General features: G+C 44.3%; 1 protein-coding gene across 3 annotated transcripts in view; it reads left to right on the forward strand.

Moving 5' to 3' along the window:
• Nucleotides 1-20,163, forward strand: part of LOC124797867 (myocyte-specific enhancer factor 2) — an 896,186-nt gene that overhangs the window by 78,809 nt on the left and 797,214 nt on the right. The window contains exon 3 of one of the 3 annotated variants that reach the window (XM_047260948.1): nt 10,012-10,118. The exons of the other annotated variants lie outside the window; for them this stretch is intronic. The gene's annotated coding sequence lies outside the window, so the exon portion shown is untranslated. The remainder of the gene's footprint in view (nt 1-10,011; nt 10,119-20,163) is intronic. 3 annotated transcript variants of the gene reach the window in all.

Raw genomic sequence — 20,163 nt, forward strand, 5'->3', positions numbered from 1 at the left:
TTCTCTTCATTGTTGCTACATCACGAATTCGTTTGAATTATAGTGGACTCACGGTATCAAGCTATCTTTTTCCGAACCATCTGAAATCTGTTTCCAGGACTTGAAATGCTTCCGCCTGAGATGGTCCTGCATCATTTGCTGCATCTATGTTTTCTTCTGTTTCATCTTTTTGCATTTCCTATCGGTCGTTTGCCTGCAGTGATTTGAGCAATTTCGTCATCCCACATGATATGGAAACGTTGATCATTACTGTCACAAGTGACCCATTTTTTTTATATCATCGGCATCACCGTCTTGGCATATTTGTATGTTAGTCATTAGCTCATTTATATCCTCCAAATCAGAGTCATCCATACCAGTAATTGAATTTTCCTGCTGCCGTTCCAGTATTCTGTTCCAAGCTTTGTTCAGAGTCTTCCTTTCAATCAAATCCCACGCATCTACAACCGTGATACAGTACTCCTTTAAATTCATTTGCCTAAGAACGACAAAACAACTTCTACGTTCTGTGCATCAACAGATAACAATGTGTGTAAAAGTTGTTTTCTATAAAGTCATTTTAGGGTTGAATAACACTTTGATCCCTTGGTTGCTGCAAGGATATCACATGAGGGGCAAAAATTTGGTGTAAATACTCCATTCTGTCTAACAGTTCAGCCAAATGATGGGTGAGCGCGGTAGCCAATAAAAGTAGTAATTTTCCTTGTTTACCAATTTCGTTTTTTTTTAACTTCAGAGATAAAAGTGGTATATACCAGTCAATAAATATATCCGTGTTCATCCCTGCGCCTTTTTGGTTCGTATAAATTAAGGGAACCCTTATATTTTTCAAGCATCGGGGTTTTTTGGACTTTCCGACGTGGAGCAGGGGCATTTTATGGGTCCTGGTAGCCTTCGTGTGAACTAACATTGTTATTCGCATTTTACTAGTTTTATATCCTGGAGCCAACTCTCTCGTCAAGATTTATAAGGTAATGCTTTCAAATTTAATCCGGTTTCACCGGCGTAATAAGCAAAGTCGAAGTCACAGTCATTATCGTTCAATTCCTTTTCTTAGCCATGTTTCAAAGAACTTCGTGACTTTTTTCACCTTGTATTTCCAATTTTCTAGTTTCATGAGATCTAAATCTGTACAACCATCCGTTAGTTGCCACAAACAATTCATCGCCATGTATTTTTTAATTAAGTGTAATGCCGTTTCGCAGAGCAAAGGACCAGATACCGGTTGCCCAGTTGATCGTTGTTGTAGAAACAAATAATACGAAGCTTCTTACAAAAGTTCATTTTTCGGTATCCCCATCACTCTTCGATGTTTACGCACGTCTTCAGTATCAAGTTCGCAGTTGTACTTCAAAACTGAATCGGTATTCTTCTAAAAATCGCTTATCGTAGAAGTACCTACACCATACTTATCGGCTAACTTACGACTAGTTTCTTCTTTTTAGTGAATCAATAACGTTTATTTTATCTTTAAGCGATAACGCCAATCTCTTACGCTTTGACATTTTAATCACAGAAGCGACATCTCCCGACGTTGTCCCGATTGGCAACTGCTAACTCAAACGATAATGAAACGCGAGGGGTAAAGATCGCGCTCAGACCATGGATTGGTAGTAACAGCGCGTCGTGTCCAACCTGGCCCGGGCCCGACGGAGCAGGGAGGGGGGGGGGGGGGGGGGCAATCCCCGGAGCACAAGGCTCATGGGGGCTCCAAAACCCTCAAGAGTATGGATCTCACAAGGGGCTCAGCTGGAAAATGTAAGAATGCTATTGTCAGATATATTTTGCTAAATAATGGAAGATCCAGGTGAGTTGCGTGCGCGTGTGTGTGTGTGTGCGTGCGCGTGCGTGTTTATTCTGATCAAGGCTTGTTTCGCCGAAAGCTTTGCTTGACAGTGTTTTGTTGTACTTATCTGCGACCAAGCTGTATGGAGAGTGGCAACTATCCTTTTCAAAATATATTTTGTGTGGTGTTGGACTTTCAAATATGTCCAAAGATGGCAACATACATCAACTTGTGAAACACTCAGTTACTGTCAGTGAACGCCGTAGACAAGGCTGTAATAGCAGAAGTAATGTGAATGGGGTTTATAATAAGCTCAGGCATATTTTCTTCAGTGAAATACTGCAAACTTTTCTCCGTGTGCTTGTCTTAGCCCTAAATTACGTGGAGTACGCGGCAACCGAGAGTTGTCATAGGTTGGTATTTTCTTCGGAGTGATTCAACAACTGTTCGGTTGCAGGCCACATCGTTGGCAAACTCTGGGACAGTGCGTTGCAAGTTGTTTCTGTTTCATGCCTGACACCCATTCGAGAGGTCGCGTTGATGTTGTTAAGACCAGTAGATGAGATTGCCATTGCTTTGAAATTCTCAGTAAGTTAAACTGAAATTCTCGGTAAGTCTGAAACACGTTCTGTGGCTGTGTTGTTAGGAATATATGAGATCTTTCAACTGTTTAATCATGGCATCAGCTTGGCTAATTTTGTTGGTACCAAGTGACTACAGAAGCACGTTACTGGAAGTTCGGAATAGTGCCATTGACTTTCAGGTAAGAAACACTGAGAGCTTATTAAATCACTGAAAATATCTTCGCGAAAACTGAGAAACTATTCTCTCCGAATCCGAAGTTGTTGCCAGTGCGATTAATATCGACCTGAATTTCCGGAGGCGCAAACTAAGAAGAGGAAATCTTTTCATGATGAAACCAGGAATGAGATGACGGATTTGATTAAAAATATGTACTCAAGATATTTTTGTGTCATTATGTACAATCTAATGTGAAATTTGAAAGCCCAGTATGTAGAGTGAAGATTTTGGATGACACGTTTGGGCTTTATGGAAATACTCGAAGACGACTGAAGGTCAGGTCGCTGATGCATGCAAGTTATTTATCAATGAATACCATCATGATGTCACAACAGATTTAGAAGAAGAAATCACATATTTAAAAACTTTTTTTTTGGAAACATCACTCTGGAACCACTAGACCTCTTAAATAAGGACCTCTTGAATAAGCTGCACAGTCTTAAAATTTCAAGCTAATTTCCGACTGTATTTTTAGTTTTACGTATCTTTTGCACTCTTCCAGTGACTGTAGCTGAAGAAGGAAGATCGTTCAGCACTCTGGCTTCTGTTAAAAACCGTCTGATATCAACCACACATAAACGACGTCTCGCAGATTTTGGAACCTTGGCAATTGTATCTGATTTGGTAAGACAACTAGTAGACTTTGATAATGTGATTCAGAGATACGCTGAACAATAGGCCCACAAAGCACCATTGACAGAGTTATAGGCAAATAGATTACTATGTACTATCCGTTGCATGACTTATTGTGGCTTACATGCGAGCACACTGCTGTCTGCTGAAATGTGTGAGCGCGTCAGGGAACGTGACGTAGGGGGACCGACAGAACACTCCATATCGCAGCGTTACTGTACCAGACATTTGTCAATGTACAGATCACCCTTATGCTCTAAAGCAAAGTGAAAGTAAATTTAAACAATATGCAAAATAAAATTAAATGCAGCATACATACATTTTACAATAATTCATTATTGCACATTTTACAATAACTCAATATTGGCTAGCATGAAAAATCGAACGTGTAATTTCATAACTCGTATCAGTTTTTTTCTGTTGCAGTGTAGGTCGTGCTCGAGCTATCAAATAGTTCCCTAGCTGCGGTGGTCTCGGGCTCGTGATAACTGTCTTCATCACTGTTTCCAGATCGATATTTATTACTATTTTTTGAGTCTCTTTTTCCATGAAAGCGTCATAGCGCTGATATTTTTTCTCAGTATATTTAAACTTTGCTCATTCATTCATCATTAACCGATTGGTGTGTTAGTTCTTCCACAGCTGCAGTGGGAGAATGTGGGCACAACAAGGTTTATTTAAGCAGCTGCCTGTGGACTCACGTTTATGTTCATATCTGGTTGGTGACCGTTATTTGCTTTACAACATTCCAAATGATTTTGATTGCAATAGAACATCATACAAAGTATACTATAATAACTATTCATTGTTTTCTGGAAGGACTTCATTGTGTAACGAGTGTGAAATTTGGAGCACACTCTTAGCAATGGCACATTATGCAAGTGTGCTATAAAATCTTCTTCTTTCTTTCTTTCGCTGGTGCCTTTGTCCCGCAGTTTCGCAGGGTCGGCATGCATAGGAACGGATTTGGCAAGGTTAGTTTTAAGGGGTGGCCGGATGCCCTTACTGCCGCCACCCCGTACCCTCCGGGACGGAATTAGTGTACCCCAGCTGACTGCGTCTAGTTAATCCATGGAATAGTGCGAACTCTAATGTAAACCATGGAATAGTACGAATGTGTTCAGATGTCCGCGAGTCGTGTAACTGAGGCGAAACGTGGGGACCAGCCCCGTATTCACTTAGTGGGATGTGGAAAATCGCCTGAAAACCACATCCAGGCTGGCCGGCACACTGGCCGACGTCGGTAATCCGCCGGGCGGATTCGATCCGGGGCCGGCGCACCTACCCGAGTCCAGGAAGCAGCGCATTAGCGCTCTCGGCTAACCTGGCGGGTAAGTGTGCTATAAACTCCAGAGTCGACATAACCGTCTTGAGAGTTTCAGCAACTGTATATATATATTTAAGATAATTCTTATTTATTTGAAAGAATTATCTCAATTGTTTTATAAACTGTTTTCCTTTTACAAAATTGTTATAATGAAATATTATGAAAATTGCAAATATATTCATAAATATTGTTTAAATTTGTAACTACCGCAATGCCTTATAACTCTTAGTGAAAATGTGTGTGCAAATCGAAAATTTTAATGCAGAACATGTGCTCGGAAAAAAAATGCGTAATGAACATACGAACTGTCAGTTCTGTAATTGGAAAAACAATGTTATGAATTTTAATACAAGAAAGTTAAGTAAATAAATTTCACAGAAGCTGTTCTGTGAATTATAATAACGAACTTACTTCACTAGTTCATTGTTTCCATCGTAAGAATAACAGCTGAAACGAAAGCATGTAATCTCTGAGTGATGAGCATTGGCTTATGTATAGAAAACAAAGCATTTGCAGGCACTTCATTTCTGGTCAGTAATGTTTATGTTCACATCCTATATGACGTTCAAAAATTAGGGACAGTTACTTTGATAAGCTTTGTATAAACATTCTGCTCTGCGTCGGAACACTTCACACGATTTTTTCTGGTGGCGTCTGCTTTCTACACTCCTGGAAATGGAAAAAAGAACACATTGACACCGGTGTGTCAGACCCACCATACTTGCTCCGGATACTGCGAGAGGGCTGTACAAGCAATGATCACACGCACGGCACAGCGGACACACCAGGAACCGCGGTGTTGGCCGTCGAATGGCGCTAGCTGCGCAGCATTTGTGCACCGCCGCCGTCAGTGTCAGCCAGTTTGCCGTGGCATACGGAGCTCCATCACAGTCTTTAACACTGGTAGCATGCCGCGACAGCGTGGACGTGAACCGTATGTGCAGTTGACGGACTTTGAGCGAGGGCGTATAGTGGGCATGCGGGAGGATGGGTGGACGTACCGCCGAATTGCTCAACACGTGGGGCGTGAGGTCTCCACAGTACATCGATGTTGTCGCCAGTGGTCGGCGGAAGGTGCACGTGCCCGTCGACCTGGGACCGGACCGCAGCGACGCACGGATGCACGCCAAGACCGTAGGATCCTACGCAGTGCCGTAGGGGACCGCACCGCCACTTCCCAGCAAATTAGGGACACTGTTGCTCCTGGGGTATCGGCGAGGACCATTCGCAACCGTCTCCATGAAGCTGGGCTACGGTCCCGCACACCGTTAGGCCGTCTTCCGCTCACGCCCCAACATCGTGCAGCCCGCCTCCAGTGGTGTCGCGACAGGCGTGAATGGAGGGACGAATGGAGACGTGTCGTCTTCAGCGATGAGAGTCGCTTCTGCCTTGGTGCCAATGATGGTCGTATGCGTGTTTGGCGCCGTGCAGGTGAGCGCCACAATCAGGACTGCATACGACCGAGGCACACAGGGCCAACACCCGGCATCATGGTGTGGGGAGCGATCTCCTACACTGGCCGTACACCACTGGTGATCGTCGAGGGGACACTGAATAGTGCACGGTACATCCAAACCGTCATCGAACCCATCGTTCTACCATTCCTAGACCGGCAAGGGAACTTGCTGTTCCAACAGGACAATGCACGTCCGCATGTATCCCGTGCCACCCAACGTGCTCTAGAAGGTGTACGTCAACTACCCTGGCCAGCAAGATCTCCGGATCTGTCCCCCATTGAGCATGTTTGGGACTGGATGAAGCGTCGTCTCACGCAGTCTGCACGTCCAGCACGAACGCTGGTCCAACTGAGGCGCCAGGTGGAAATGGCATGGCAAGCCGTTCCACAGGACTACATCCAGCATCTCTACGATCTTCTCCATGGGAGAATAGCAGCCTGCGTTGCTGCGAAAGGTGGATATACACTGTACTAGTGCCGACATTGTGCATGCTCTGTTGCCTGTGTCTATGTGCCTGTGGTTCTGTCAGTGTGATCATGTGATGTATCTGACCCCAGGAATGTGTCAATAAAGTTTCCCCTTCCTGGGACAATGAATTCACGGTGTTCTTATTTCAATTTCCAGGAGTGTAGATGCAATGCAATGGCATGTTACAGTCCGTATAATTTACTCGAATTTTTACAGGCTCTGTAATATAGAATACACCCAACACGAAACATAACTTTTGCTGTTAATAGTCGTTCGACGATGCACGTGTGTATACTACTGCATGCTCTGATTCAGTCGTTCGCACCATAAAAAGTTAACTGCTAGTTCGCTCGATTTTTGACGGGATTATGTCGTGCATCATAGAGTTCCACAGTATAAATTGTATTGGTGAATATATGTTAACTGTTAAATAAGAAATTATATTTACTGTATATTTGATCTAAACGAATATTTTTGTGTAGTTCCAATGCTCCTCCAGTTATATTATGTGAAAATCATGTTAAACCTTGTTTGAAATAACAATAAAATTGGATTGCTGTATCCTTCCCTCGGCCCAGTGCTGGCTGGCTTTCAGCAGCCCTTTGTCCGTGTACGCCTGGACTAAATTATGAAGATGTTTGCTCCCGGCTGACAATCCGGATAATCGAGTCTCCACTGTATATAGACTTTTTTATGTTTGTACATTAATCTGTACGTACATCAAAAGCTATTGCTTTGGTTACATAGAAGCGCAGAATTTACGCGATGAGCTAATTTTTTATTGCTTACAAAATGGAATTTATTTAGGACATAAAGCACAAAATGGACTTTCTGTGAGCGACGTGCTTTTCTAATTTCGTGCAAAACAAGCAAACAGAGAAACAAAGAACAGAGAGAAGTTGTCGGCTCCCAGATTCTCTCTCTCACAAATTCGCTTGTTTTTCCTTCATAACAATGCTACAAGTCCTATCGGTAGTGCTACTTTTTACAAGGGGCGTAAAAAAAAACACCGTAGTCTGGAATGCGCAAACCGGTGACAGGAGGGTAATATCGTGGCGTGTGTAACGAGGTGTGGTTCCGATCAGAGGGTGGAAGTTCACAGCCCGTCGCTAGAGGGCGCGCGTGCAGTCACGCGACTATACAGAGCTAGCAGCAGCAGCATGCATCAATCGTCTAACGCTGCCAGTCGCATTGCAAACAGTGACATGGAGCCGGCAACAGAAGAGCAAAGAGGTGTTGTTCGATTTCTGAGAGCGGAAGGAGTAGTAGGAACTGACATTCATCGACAAATGTCGCAAGTGTACGGCGAACACTGCATGTCCCTTGCAAGGGTCAAGGCGTGGCACAAGCTCTTCAGGGAAGGACGGGTGTCGTTAGCCGATGATGCACGGTCTGGAGCACCACACTGCATTACCGATGACATCGTCCAGCTGGTGGACGCACTCATTACCGAGGACCGCCGAGTGACAGTGAAAGCCATAGCCGCCGTGGTCGGATTGAGCGTCGGATGTGTTCACACCATTATGAAGGAACGACTGCACATGCGCAAAATGTGTGCCCAGTGGGTGCCCCACATTCTTCAACCACACCGGGAAGCATGTCGAATGGTCCACTGTCTTGCTCATCTGCAGCAGTATGTTCGGGAAGGGAATGCGTTCCTGGCACGAGTGGTGGCGGGAGATGAGTCACGGTGTCATCACTTTGAGCCAGAATCAAAACGACAAGGTCTCCAGTGTAAGCATCCAGGGTCACCACCACCAAAACAATCCAAGGCCATCCACACGAGTGTAGGAAAGGTTATGCTGGCGTTCTTCTTTGACCAAGATAGCCCCCTTCTGATTCATTTCCTGCAGCACTGGACAACAGTGAATGCCCAGCGTTACTCGCAAACCTTGACCACCCTTCGGCCAACACAGTCGCGGTACTCTTGCAGAAATTCAAATGGTACTCGGTCACTCTTCATTCAGTTCGGACCTCTCTCCATGTGATAACGCCATTTTTCGTCCCCTTAAAAACAATATGAGAGGCAAACGATTCACCTCGGACGACAACGTCCAGCTGTACGTGAGGAAATAATTAGCATCGCAACCCCGGGAATTTTATGAGACAGTCATTCACCGCCTTGTGTCACCGTGGGACAAGTGTCTCAACAGCCAAGATGAATACTTCTAACGTACAGGTACTGGTTTCTGTAACTATGCCTCCGACTCGTTTCTTTTTGAACGCCCCTTATTCTACTTGGTTAATGTGCTGGCCAAAACTACCGAACCGTAGCTTAGCTAGATCGCAACTCTTACCATAAGTGAATGGTAGAAGTTGGCCCACAACGCATGCCGTCGACATTTGCTCTGTCGTGCAGATATTTTCAGCTTAACACAGATACAAAAATAGAACGGGATAAGAAATAAAACCAAAGTACCTGAAAATGTTTATGGATAGCCTATGAAATTTAGTTGGAGTTCATGTTCATCCTGCAGGTATTTCTTTCCATCCAATGACAGTGCTTGCCCCGAATAAAGAAAATTAAAAACTCGCTGTAAAGTTAGTAATGGTATTACAAACAATACCGGAAGGAAGGAATATTTGGGTTTAACGTCCTGTCGACGACTACATCATCAAAAACAGAGCACAAACTCGAATTTTTGAGGGGTGGGCAAGCAAATTTCTCGTGTCCCTTTCTTGTCTGCCTGAAGCGAATGGGCAAACCACGAAAAACCCTAGGTCCGAAAGTCCGGACGTGAACGCGTGTTGCCATATAGTGCGGCCGCGTCACCTCGCTCGGCATGCGATGCTCTACCTATCAGCCTGTGCCTGCGCGGTAATGTCGTATGCGTTCTATAGTCCAATTAAAACTGTTTGATAGTTGACGCTTCACGCGTTGGAGGTGGTTTCCTCCAACCAAACCGCTGGACAAGCCCGAACCGTTTGTCGTTGTCAAACTGCCACAATAATTGGTCAGTTCACTTCCGTGTCCGGCTTTCATTCTTGATTTGTTTGGATTCGGAGTCACACATGATAACCACACCAAAAACCACACACACACACACACACACACACACACACACACACACACACACAAACGATGCTAATGAAATAGATACGTTCCATACACAACACTAACCAAGCACTACTTGACACGATTCAGTGTCACATAGACAGTTATCATAGTCGCAAGGATCGGTTTACTTTAGATAAGCTTCGCACGATGAAGCCTCAGCGTGAAGCCGAATTTCTGAAGGCTGCAACTCGCCGTTGCGACTGTGTCACAGCAGTCATAAATATAACTACTTAAACTAATTTTGTAGCGTAACGCAGCGAATATCGTATAAATCTGCTGTGTAGAAGGTCGTAAGTTCGAATCTCGTCAAATGTAGCGGATTTTTTTATTTATAAATGTGATGAAAAGAGTTTGATTATTATTTTTATTCAATTAATTAATTTAAATGTAATTGTTGTTTCTAATTCTTTTCCGCGTCATTTTCACCATCGAATTGAGTTTTTTATTTGCTCTTATTTTTCTTCTTCTCATTCCTTTTTAGTTTGGAATCTGCCTGTGTCGCCTATAACGTGGAACCAAGTGCCAACGAGGACTGTTCATCGGTTGGTAACGCGGCAGCTCGTATAGGCAGTTTGACGATAGTTTCAGGTAACCAATGCTAGTGGGTAATAACAGTTTGCTTTTAGCGCTGAAACGGAATTTTTTCTGTCTTGTTTGCTCACAGAGGTTAGCTTTAATCGCCGTGAGCAAAGCCATCTTGATTTTAGTTGTGCCGCAGATTTCTGACTGCCGTTGTCTCGCATGTATTGCACATCAGGAGGTTGTGGTTGTCTTAGGACATGAGTTTAAACTGAGAGCTACGAAACGCGTCGTCTGCCGCAGTTCAGTCGTTGGCCACTTATCGTCAGCCGTCGACAGAACGTCTCACATTTCCGACGTGCCTCGCGCAGCCACTTCCAACATTGCTCCGCGTTAACACAGTTAACAGCGTTTGTGAAGTAACTTGCCACCTTTATGTGCCACCTGTAACTTTGCGGTAGCTCCCAGCAGATGTGGCAACACAGTAGCGACAAGTGGCAGACGTCAACTGTTAGAAATTGTAACCGGACTATAGTTACAGCGAATAAGATTGGGTCTGTTTAAATAGTACTTAAATACTACTGTTGCCACTCCTAAGAGCTGTATATTTACTTTCTTTGTTATTTTTCATTTTTAACTCTGTTGACATCGCCCCAGACACAGAAATATCGAACTTCATTCACTAGAGTCGGATGCTACTTGGCGGAAGGATACCACGTCACTTTTCTGTCAGTGAAATTTAGAATCTTTGTTGAAGTCACTGAGGGATACGTAGGTTTCACTTTACGCACGCCGGATCCATCAACAGAGGAGCAAAAAGATGTAAAACGATTGTCTTCTTTGAAATACGAATTATGTTAATTCTTCTGCGGTTTGATTTTTCTTGGTCATCGAATGGTCCTTCGACTCTCTGGTTTGTAGTACCGATCCGTTCACGTTTTGCTGCTGTTTCCTATCCCATTTCCACGCCTTTTTCCACTTCCTTCTGCCATCTTTTACTTTGTCGTTCTCTCTCTTTCCTTGCATTTATCCGGTCCCGCGGCGTCCTGTTTTTTTTTTTTTTTTTTTTTTATTTTTTTTTTTTTTATGTCTGCGACGTCTGTGTGTGAACTGTGCAAACTTTCAAAATTTTTTGTAACATTTTTGGGAAACAGCAACCTTATAAGCTGTATAAAATCACTGAAAAAACAGTCTACATCGCGCGGAAAAGCCATTTCATGTAAACAGAGGATGCCGCACGACGGGATAAATGCTAGGAAAGAGAGAGAAAGACAAGGTAAAAGATGACAGAATTTTTCAGTGATTTCATATGTCCTAACTTTGCTGTGTTTGGTATTGTAATTGTTTGTACATCATATTTCCGGAGATAGAGACTGTGGACCGGCCGCGATATTGCCTTAACGAGCATAGAAGACAATTTAAAACCCTCGCTGAGGCTGGCCAATCTACCAGATAAGCGGTCTAGACAATACAATCACGTCCTACTGCTGCTGTGAAATCGTATTTAATGCATACCAGCTAATGCGATTGTTCTACATATCTGCTAGTATGATTGTTGGATATCGCAGATCCCTAACACTTCTAAATGTTGAGGAAGGAAAGGAAGGAAGATTGCGTTTAACGTCCCGTCTACATCGAGGTCATTAGAGACTGAACACAAGTTCGACTTGTGTCAAGGATGGGGAAGGAAATCAGCTGTGTCCTTTCAAATGAACCATCCCGGCATTTGAGTGGAGCGATTTAGGGAAATCACGGAATACCTAAATCTGGACGCGGGTTTGAACCGTCGTCCTTCCGATTGCGAGTCCAGTGTGCTAACCACTGCGCCACCTCTCTGTTTCTAAACACAATTTTTTTTTTCACTGACACGCCCTTCCACTGATTTTTTCTCTTGAGCAACACACAACACTCCTTTTGTTGACATCCGTTTTCCTCTCACTCGGAGGTATGTGCGTGGGGCAATGAGCCCTTGGTTTTGGCTAAAGTCTCATAGTGGTGGTACACGTACTCGTGTAACTTTGCGGTCTCTATACCGCGTTCATCATAAGAATAAACGCAATGCAAAAACAGTTGTATGCTCCGCATTACGTGCGCATCGACTCAGCGGTAATACGGGACAGCCGGCCGCAGTGGCCAAGCGGTTCTAGGCGCTTCTGTTCGGAACCGCGCGACCGCTACGGTCGCAGGTTCGAATCCTGCTCCGGGCATGGATGTGTGTTATGTCCTTAAGTTAGTTAGGTTTAAGTAGTTCTAAGTTCTAGGGGACTGATGACCTCAGATGTTAAGTCCCATAGTGCTCAGAGCCAATACGGGACAACAGCTTTACCAGCACATTTAACTTGGACAGCCAGCCAGCTGGTCCAACTAACCTGTAGTGATGCAAACAGTTACATTCAAAACGTGAATAAAGACGAACAGAGAAACAAAGTAGCTTCGATTGTCATTTAATTTGTAAACAGAATGAAGTAATATTTAGCATAACTCTGGCAGTATGCTCCTCATGGTACCAGACAGGAAATGTAACAAGCTCTCATTCTTAGCTGACACAGTATTGTAATTAAAAACAAACGTAATGAAAATTGCTAATTTAAACGCAGGGTAATTTTTCTGAGCGAGATAAGTGCGACGTAAAAGCGTCTTACAGGGATTTCACCATGTACCTACGTACTGAGCCATCCCAATCTGAGGAATACATTTTAGTACTGGAACAGTCATCTGCTACGTTGATAACGAGCCAACTAACAACAGAATCCACGAAGACATCCATGCACCACATTCTTTCCTCTTTTTTATGACGTACTGTTTTGTATCCCGCCAGCGATCTGCAGTGATGTGTGACAAAGCTACGTGCATTATTTTCAGTACGTCTCGCACCTTAAATGTCTTTTTATTTCTCGCAACAAATCCCCTAACTTAAGTACTGATCAATTCTGTTGAGTTTAGATTACATTGCAGCATTTGAACGGTGTGCTTGATGCTGTGAAAATTGTTTTACATGTTTCTGTGGCTCTTATCACCTTGGCTCGTATGAGACCACATCTGTGGTGTAAAAAAATTGAGCCAAGTGAAGAGTATCTGAATTTTCCCAAAATTTAATTTGTTATGTTTTCTTAAGTTAAACAATATTTAGTAACAATCCTTTATGAAATGTCGATAACTAATAATTTATATCTGCAATGAAAGGCGCAATTTTTTCGAGTGATACATTATTATAAACGAGAAGACGTGCATTTATTACAAAAGATGATGATCAGATATATGTTAATTAGCATACGTTTAAGGAATGTTTCACTGTTAGTTATGAGTGGGATGGCCACTGTGGAGTACAAGGTTGTTCTCCGATCTTGAAAAGGGAAAAGTGAGTCGCAAACTGGAGTGCAACGGGCATTTCGTACCAAATTCGGTATTCAACTACCAACTCGTAAAACCATTAACCGTTGTTTTACGAAATTTAAACAGACTGGGAGTGTGTGCAAGGGAAAAAGCACATGTCGACCGCGTGCGTCAGAGGATGATGTGCGACGGATTCAACGAAGTTTTGTGCGCAGTCCCGGTAAGTCTACCAATAGAGCCAGTCGAGAACTTTGAATACCCCAACCGATTGTATGGAAAGTTCTGAGACGGCGTATGCTGTACAAGCCCCACTGATTACAACTTGTGCAGGCTCTCAACCCTCAATGACAAAGAGAAGCGTCACGTATTTTGTGGTTATGTGCTAGCGAAGATGGAGGATGAAGCATTTCTACAACGTGTAATTTTTAGCGATGAAGCGACATTCCATCTTAGCGGAAAAGTCAACAGAGACAATGTTTTCATAAGGGGTTTGGAAAGTCCACGTTCAACATTCCAACACGGAAGAGACTCAACCGAAGATCAACGAGTTCTTTGCCGTATCCCGTACAAAGGTTTATGGACCATTTTCCTTTGTGGAAAGAAACCATATTGGGAATCATGTACCTGGATATGTATCAGTGGCTGTTCCCTCAAGTTATGGAAGATTCCCAGGACTTTATTTTCCAACAGGATGGAGATCCGCCCCATTGGCGCCGTGATGTGCGAGGCTTTTTGAACGGCTCCCTTCCTCAACGCTGGATCGGTCGCAGGGGACTTAAGGACCTGGCTCTGCGCTTCTGGCCACCGAGATCTCCTGATCTAACACCCTACGAATATTTCTTGTGTGGTTATGTCAAGGAAGCTGTTTAGGTCCTGCCTCTGCCAACCACTCTGAACAATCTGCGGAACCGGATCACTGCTGCCGGTGCACTCAGTAACAGCAGATACGCTTTCACGTGTGTGGGACGAGTTTGGCTACTGTGTCGATGTTTGCCGTGCAGCCAACGGTGGCCACATTGAACATTTATAATATTTATAATTATTAAAAATTAATTAATTACAAATTATTAAATTGATATCAAACTCTATGAGAAAAATTTCGATACTTTCTCATTTCATTGGTATAAAGCTGGTTCATTTTGGATTTGTACTTGAATAAATACGAAGTTTTGGAAATGGGTCCATCATTTAGAATAACCCTATATGTTAATTAGCGTATGTTTAATGCATTTTTATGTTTAAATGATGTAAGTATACGAATTGAACGAAGAAAGGAAAAGACCAAAGGGAGATTCGAATTATCAAAGCGCAGATTACCGAACTGCCATTTTCCAACGCTAACACCTGAGCTACGCATCCAGTTCTGGGGAAAAAAAGAAGAAGCCTTGCCATTATGTGGGTTCTAAAGTTCCTCGGAAAACTTCAAAGGCCGGCTGGTGTGACCGAGCGGTTCTAGGCGCTACAGTCTGGAACCGAGCGACCGCTACGGTCGCAGGTTCGAATCCTGCCTCAGGCATGGATGTGTGTGATGTCATTAGGTTAGTTAGGCTTAAGTAGTTCTATGTTCTAGGGGACTGATGACCTCAGGTGTTAAGTCCCATAGTGTTCGGAGCCAAAACTTCAAAGCCGATTTTGTCTGTAACTTGTGAAAAAAACACTAAGAACAAATTGTTTCTTGGCATTTTTAATGGTGTTGCACGCTTATGCTTCACTACGAAACAGGAAGAATTGTCAGCCATTTTCACAGAACGCACTATACCGCGACAAACCTAGCGTAATAGCGTTTACAGATATAGATTTAAAAAAAATGAAAACTGCATAGCTGTACTGTGGTTAAGAAAAACATTTTTGGCTGTTAATACATTAGAATGTCTTAAAGTTTGGTGTACAGTAACATAGTTGTAAGATATGTAATACATAACTAGGACCTGATTACAAGAGCGTTAAGTGTACGTGTTCCACGGCTGCTGACAACTCATTGCGTTTGTGTCTTTTTACATCAGATTTTGGTGACTGAAGTAAAGCAGTTCCCGTAATCCCTCCTCATTATCACCACCAACTACTCTTTTCGCCATGCTGGTTGTTTACTAATATCAGCCACCACGTGACACTCAGTGCCTGTGCTTCATCTTAAAAAGCATTTAAGAGCCATCTATATGCTAGAAACCGAACTCTATGCATTCGTATATTGACTCGCGCATTTGCGAGCTGAGCTCGCCATACGATTTAAATGACGTAACAACTTGACGCTAATACAGCTCGTCGTTTGATGCGTTTGGGTTAAGGCACCGCACCGAATAGACCGGGGACTCTCTCACATCCTTGTCTCGCTAGCTAGCGCGCTGCACGGGCAGGACCTCTTGTTTTGTCAGCGATGCTAAACATTCTAAGCTCTTCTCTGGCTAATTATTTCCGTACCTTATCCCTTCACGTTTCCGGTGACTGGGATGTGAAAATGTCTTATCCTTCACTGTGCTGTTGGTTTGGCAGGTATCGTATTACATTTCGGTGTGGGTTACAGTTCCCTGCGGTCAGTGTGCGGCTGTCTGTCGGAGTGGTTGCCGTTTCAGGAAACTAGAACAACTTGTCCGCGGTTTGGCAGCTTCGCTGTAGGTGCATTGATTGTGGAGGTAAAGATCGCAAGTAAGCAAACATTCGTCCGTGAGTGAAAGGTCAGAAGCCGCACGGAGTGGCCGCGCGGTTTGGGGCGCCATGTCACAGATAGCACGGCCCCTCCCGCCGGAGGTTTGAGTCCCTCGGGGATGGGTGTGTGTGTTGTTCTTAGCATAAGTTAGTTTAAGTAGTGTGTAAGTCCAGGGGCCGGTGACGTTAGCAGTTTGGTCCCTTGGGAATTCAAACACATTTGAACAAAACTAATTTCCTTCTTTCTGACTACACTCACCAGCCTACTTTTTGCTAGACGGCATCATTTGCGTCTGTTTCTTTAATATTCAGTACTATTATGATGTGTTATGTTATTTAGCTTCTGCATGCTTTCGGTAACATCTTTACTCAAATTGCTATTACTTGTAAAATTTTCTTCTCGTTTCTTTCATTTTTATGCTAGGTGTATTTCATTGCAGTTTCCGTCACATCAGTTAACTGCCCTCGCAAGAGACTAGTAAACAATAAAAAGTGCAAATAGGTCTAGTTTCTTCCTGGAAGTGAACGCAATATGTAAATTGTTTAATTTGTAAGATTTTCTGCCACGTTATGTCCAAGCTCGCCCTTTTACAGTCGCCACCGCTGACGCTGACCGCATAAACGTAGAGCCACAACGCTGTTTCAGGATGTAAACTATCAAATCAAAAGTATTCTATTGGTTGACATTAATACGCGGGTGTCACCTTTATAACAGCTTGAACTCTTGTGGGGACACTTTGAATGAGGTATCTGAATGTCTGTGGACGAATGGCAGCCAATTCCTCCTCAAGAGTTGACAACAGAGAACCTTGGACGGACGCCGAGGTCTGCAGGGAAGTCGACGTCCTAACTCATCCGGAAGGGTGAGTTCATGTCGGGTTTCTGGGTTGCCCAGTCAATTTCGGGAATGTTGTTCTCCACAAACCATTGCCTCACAGGCACTGTTTTGTGACTGGGAGCATCGCCGTGGTGATACAGTTTACGTTTCTGAACTGGTGCTTTAGTGTAGGCAGTGGGGAACCACATCCTAAATACGAACAACACCCCCATACCGCAACACCACCTCCTCCGTGTGCTACGGTATAGGCAGTGCACACTTACGGCAGGTAACGTTTTCCAGGCATTCGCCAAACTCAAACCTTACCACCAGATTGCCGCAGAGTAAGCGTAGTTCATCACTGCAGATCATTCGTTTCTTGTCATCCACTGTCCAGTGCCGTGCCGTCAAGAACAGCATGTTGAGTTCCATCTGCTAAGAAGTCAGTAGAAGTACTGAATCCGTCTTATGGTGTCAGAGCAACCCACGTACGTGTAATAGCGTGCTCGTATTGTAATTTGTACCTCCGCGCAACTATGCCTCGTGTATAAGTAAATTAATAAAGCTCAACCGTGGTGAATTCAGACAGTTGTTAGCTGAGAGGACAGCACCACTTTTGCTGCTTACACACGGCAGGAAACCTCACCACCTTAATGTATTCCAGAGAACTTGAGGATTTAAATCCGTGAGTAATACTCTACAACTACATGCACACCTGTACTCTGCAAGCCACCTGATGATGTGTGACAGAGGGTACTTTTGTACAGCACTGTTACTTTCACACTGACCTGTTTCAGTGTGTGGAGTCGAACGATTGTTAGTGTGAACTCGAATTTCTCTAACTCTGATTTCACGCTCTTTTGCGATATGTACGTGGAAGTAAGCAAAAAACTAGTTGATTCTTGTGCGAAGAGTCCGGAAAGTGTAACAGGAAACCAAGCGGTGATGCTCCTCATGTAGGGTGCGCCTCTGGGGCTGAGCATCCCGTGACGCTGTCGCGCTTACTCGACGAACCTCTGACAAAGCGCGCTGCTCGTATTTCTTAGCTGATACGGGAACCGGACTGAAGGGTTGGACAGCCGCACCAATGAAACCAGAACTGGACGAAGTTCACGCGGACTCTGCACCATCATTGAAGATCATTTACTTTTGGAATAATGAATTTAAACGTGGTCGGACAAGCGCACTCTGGCTGTCCATTCGAGATCGCCACGAAGGAATACCATGACAAAATCCGTGATACGGTAATCACAGCCGACCAGAAAACGCATCCGGCACAACGTTTCAACACAATGTCTGGCGATGTTTAATCGGAGTCCGCAAGACTTTTTACGCCGATTTGTGACTGTTAATGAAACCTGGATCCATCGTTAGACTCCGGAGTCAAAGGGGCAATCAGAACGATGAACCAAGGCTATTGGAAGTGCGTCGAAGAAGACAGCGACCGTTTTGTCAGCTGGTAAAATGATGGCCACGGTTTTTAACGATTCCAAGGAATAATCCTCATAGATTACTGGGAAGGTGGTAGAGCCATAACTGGGTAGTATTATGCTTCTTTGTTGGATCATTTGACAGTTGAGTTGGCTCAAAAAAGAGCATGTCCTGTTTCAGCAGGACAATGGACCATCCCACACCTCAGCGACATCAATGATGAAAGTGCATGAATTGGAATTCGAATTGATTCCTCATCCACCCTATTCACCAGACTTGTCCCAAGTAACTTTTTCCTGAGACTTCGAGTTCGAGTCTCGGCCCGGCACACAGTTTTATTCTGCCAGGAAGTTTCACATCAGCGCACACTCCGCTGCAGAGGGAAAATCTCATTCTGGAAACATCCCCCAGGCTGTGGCTAAGCCATGTCTCCGCAATATCCTTTCTTTCAGGAGTGCCAGTTCTGCAAGGTTCGCAGGAGAGCTTCTGTAAAGTTTGGAAGGTAGGAGACGAGGTACTGGCAGAAGTAAAGCTGTGAGGACGGGGCGTGAGTCGTGCTTGGGTAGCTCAGTTGGTAGAGCACTTGCCCGCGAAAGGCAAAGGTCCTGAGTTCGAGTCTCGGCGCGGCACACAGTTTTAATCTGCCAGGAAGTTTCACATCAGCGCACACTCCGCTGCAGAGTGAAAATCTCATTCTGTGACCTTTTCCTGTTCCGTAAATTGAAACTTTGGCTTACTGGGAAGAAATTTTAAACAAATGAGGAAGTGACGTTGCAGTCAACGAGTATTTTGCTGATTTTGACAGAACCTATGTTTTAGAAGGAATGAAAAAGGTAGTCGATCGCTGGACCAAGTATGTATCCCTCAGAGGAGACTATGTCGTGAATTAAGAGTTCTTTACGGAACAAACACGTTCCTTTTTTTTCTTTTACCAAAGTTGTCAAACCACCATCGTACAACTGCATCATCCGCTAAAAGCCACGTGGAGTGACCGACGTTGCAACTGATCATTGCTCCACTCTTGTACTACTGGCTAAAGACGAATTAAAACCTGCGAACTTGAATACTGCGCCACTTCAGTTTAGCTGTCTCGGACGTACCGCCGCAATTCCTACAAATTTCACATGCGGTGGTAGTCCGGCAAATGCGCGACTCTTTGTGATAATCTGTCTGTGACCGTATCGACAAATACCGACGGCTGTTTGGAGTTGTGCCGGTTGCTGATACCTGACACGCAAACATTGCCCACGTTACGCGTAGGAATATTTGTGGGCGAGACGGACAGCACGCCCACCGACTCTGGCGGTTCGGTCGTGTGGGCAGGGCAGAGCGGCGGTGAGGGGGTAGATTGGACGCCGCGCAGAAACCGCCTGCCATCGCCCCATCGACAGTTCTGCGGCCGGCCCGCCGTGGAAACAACGCGCGTCCATATCGAACGCGAGCCTCAGAAGCGGTTTTCCGCCCGCACAGATTGCCGCCACGGGACCTCTGTTCCATTAACATTACAGTCCGCGCGGCGCAGCACGCATGTTAACCGATTCGGCAGCGGCCGGTGGTGCGTCGGTGTGGGTGCCCTCTGTTGGCCAGTTTGTAAAGGTCACGTCTGCAGACTGGCTTCTTCGCGTGACGCTGCGCACTTCATAACAAATTCGCTTTCTTCTCTCTTTTATTAAATAATTTGCCAATGAATACATTTTGTGGCCCTGTATTTACGCTCTTTACATTAAAATTACATTTACTATGGCCGTCCATTCATCTTCTCCATTGTTCCTGGAAAATAGGTGGCATTTTGCCGGTACGTGAAATGCTTTTTCTGTATCCCATATCTAGCAATAACGTTCCCGGACGAATTCAGTCGCTCGCGTTACTTGCGCAATTCGTAGACAAATT

Source organism: Schistocerca piceifrons, chromosome 5 (assembly GCF_021461385.2).
Source record: "Schistocerca piceifrons isolate TAMUIC-IGC-003096 chromosome 5, iqSchPice1.1, whole genome shotgun sequence".
In the NCBI taxonomy this organism is placed as follows: Eukaryota; Metazoa; Arthropoda; class Insecta; order Orthoptera; family Acrididae; genus Schistocerca; species Schistocerca piceifrons.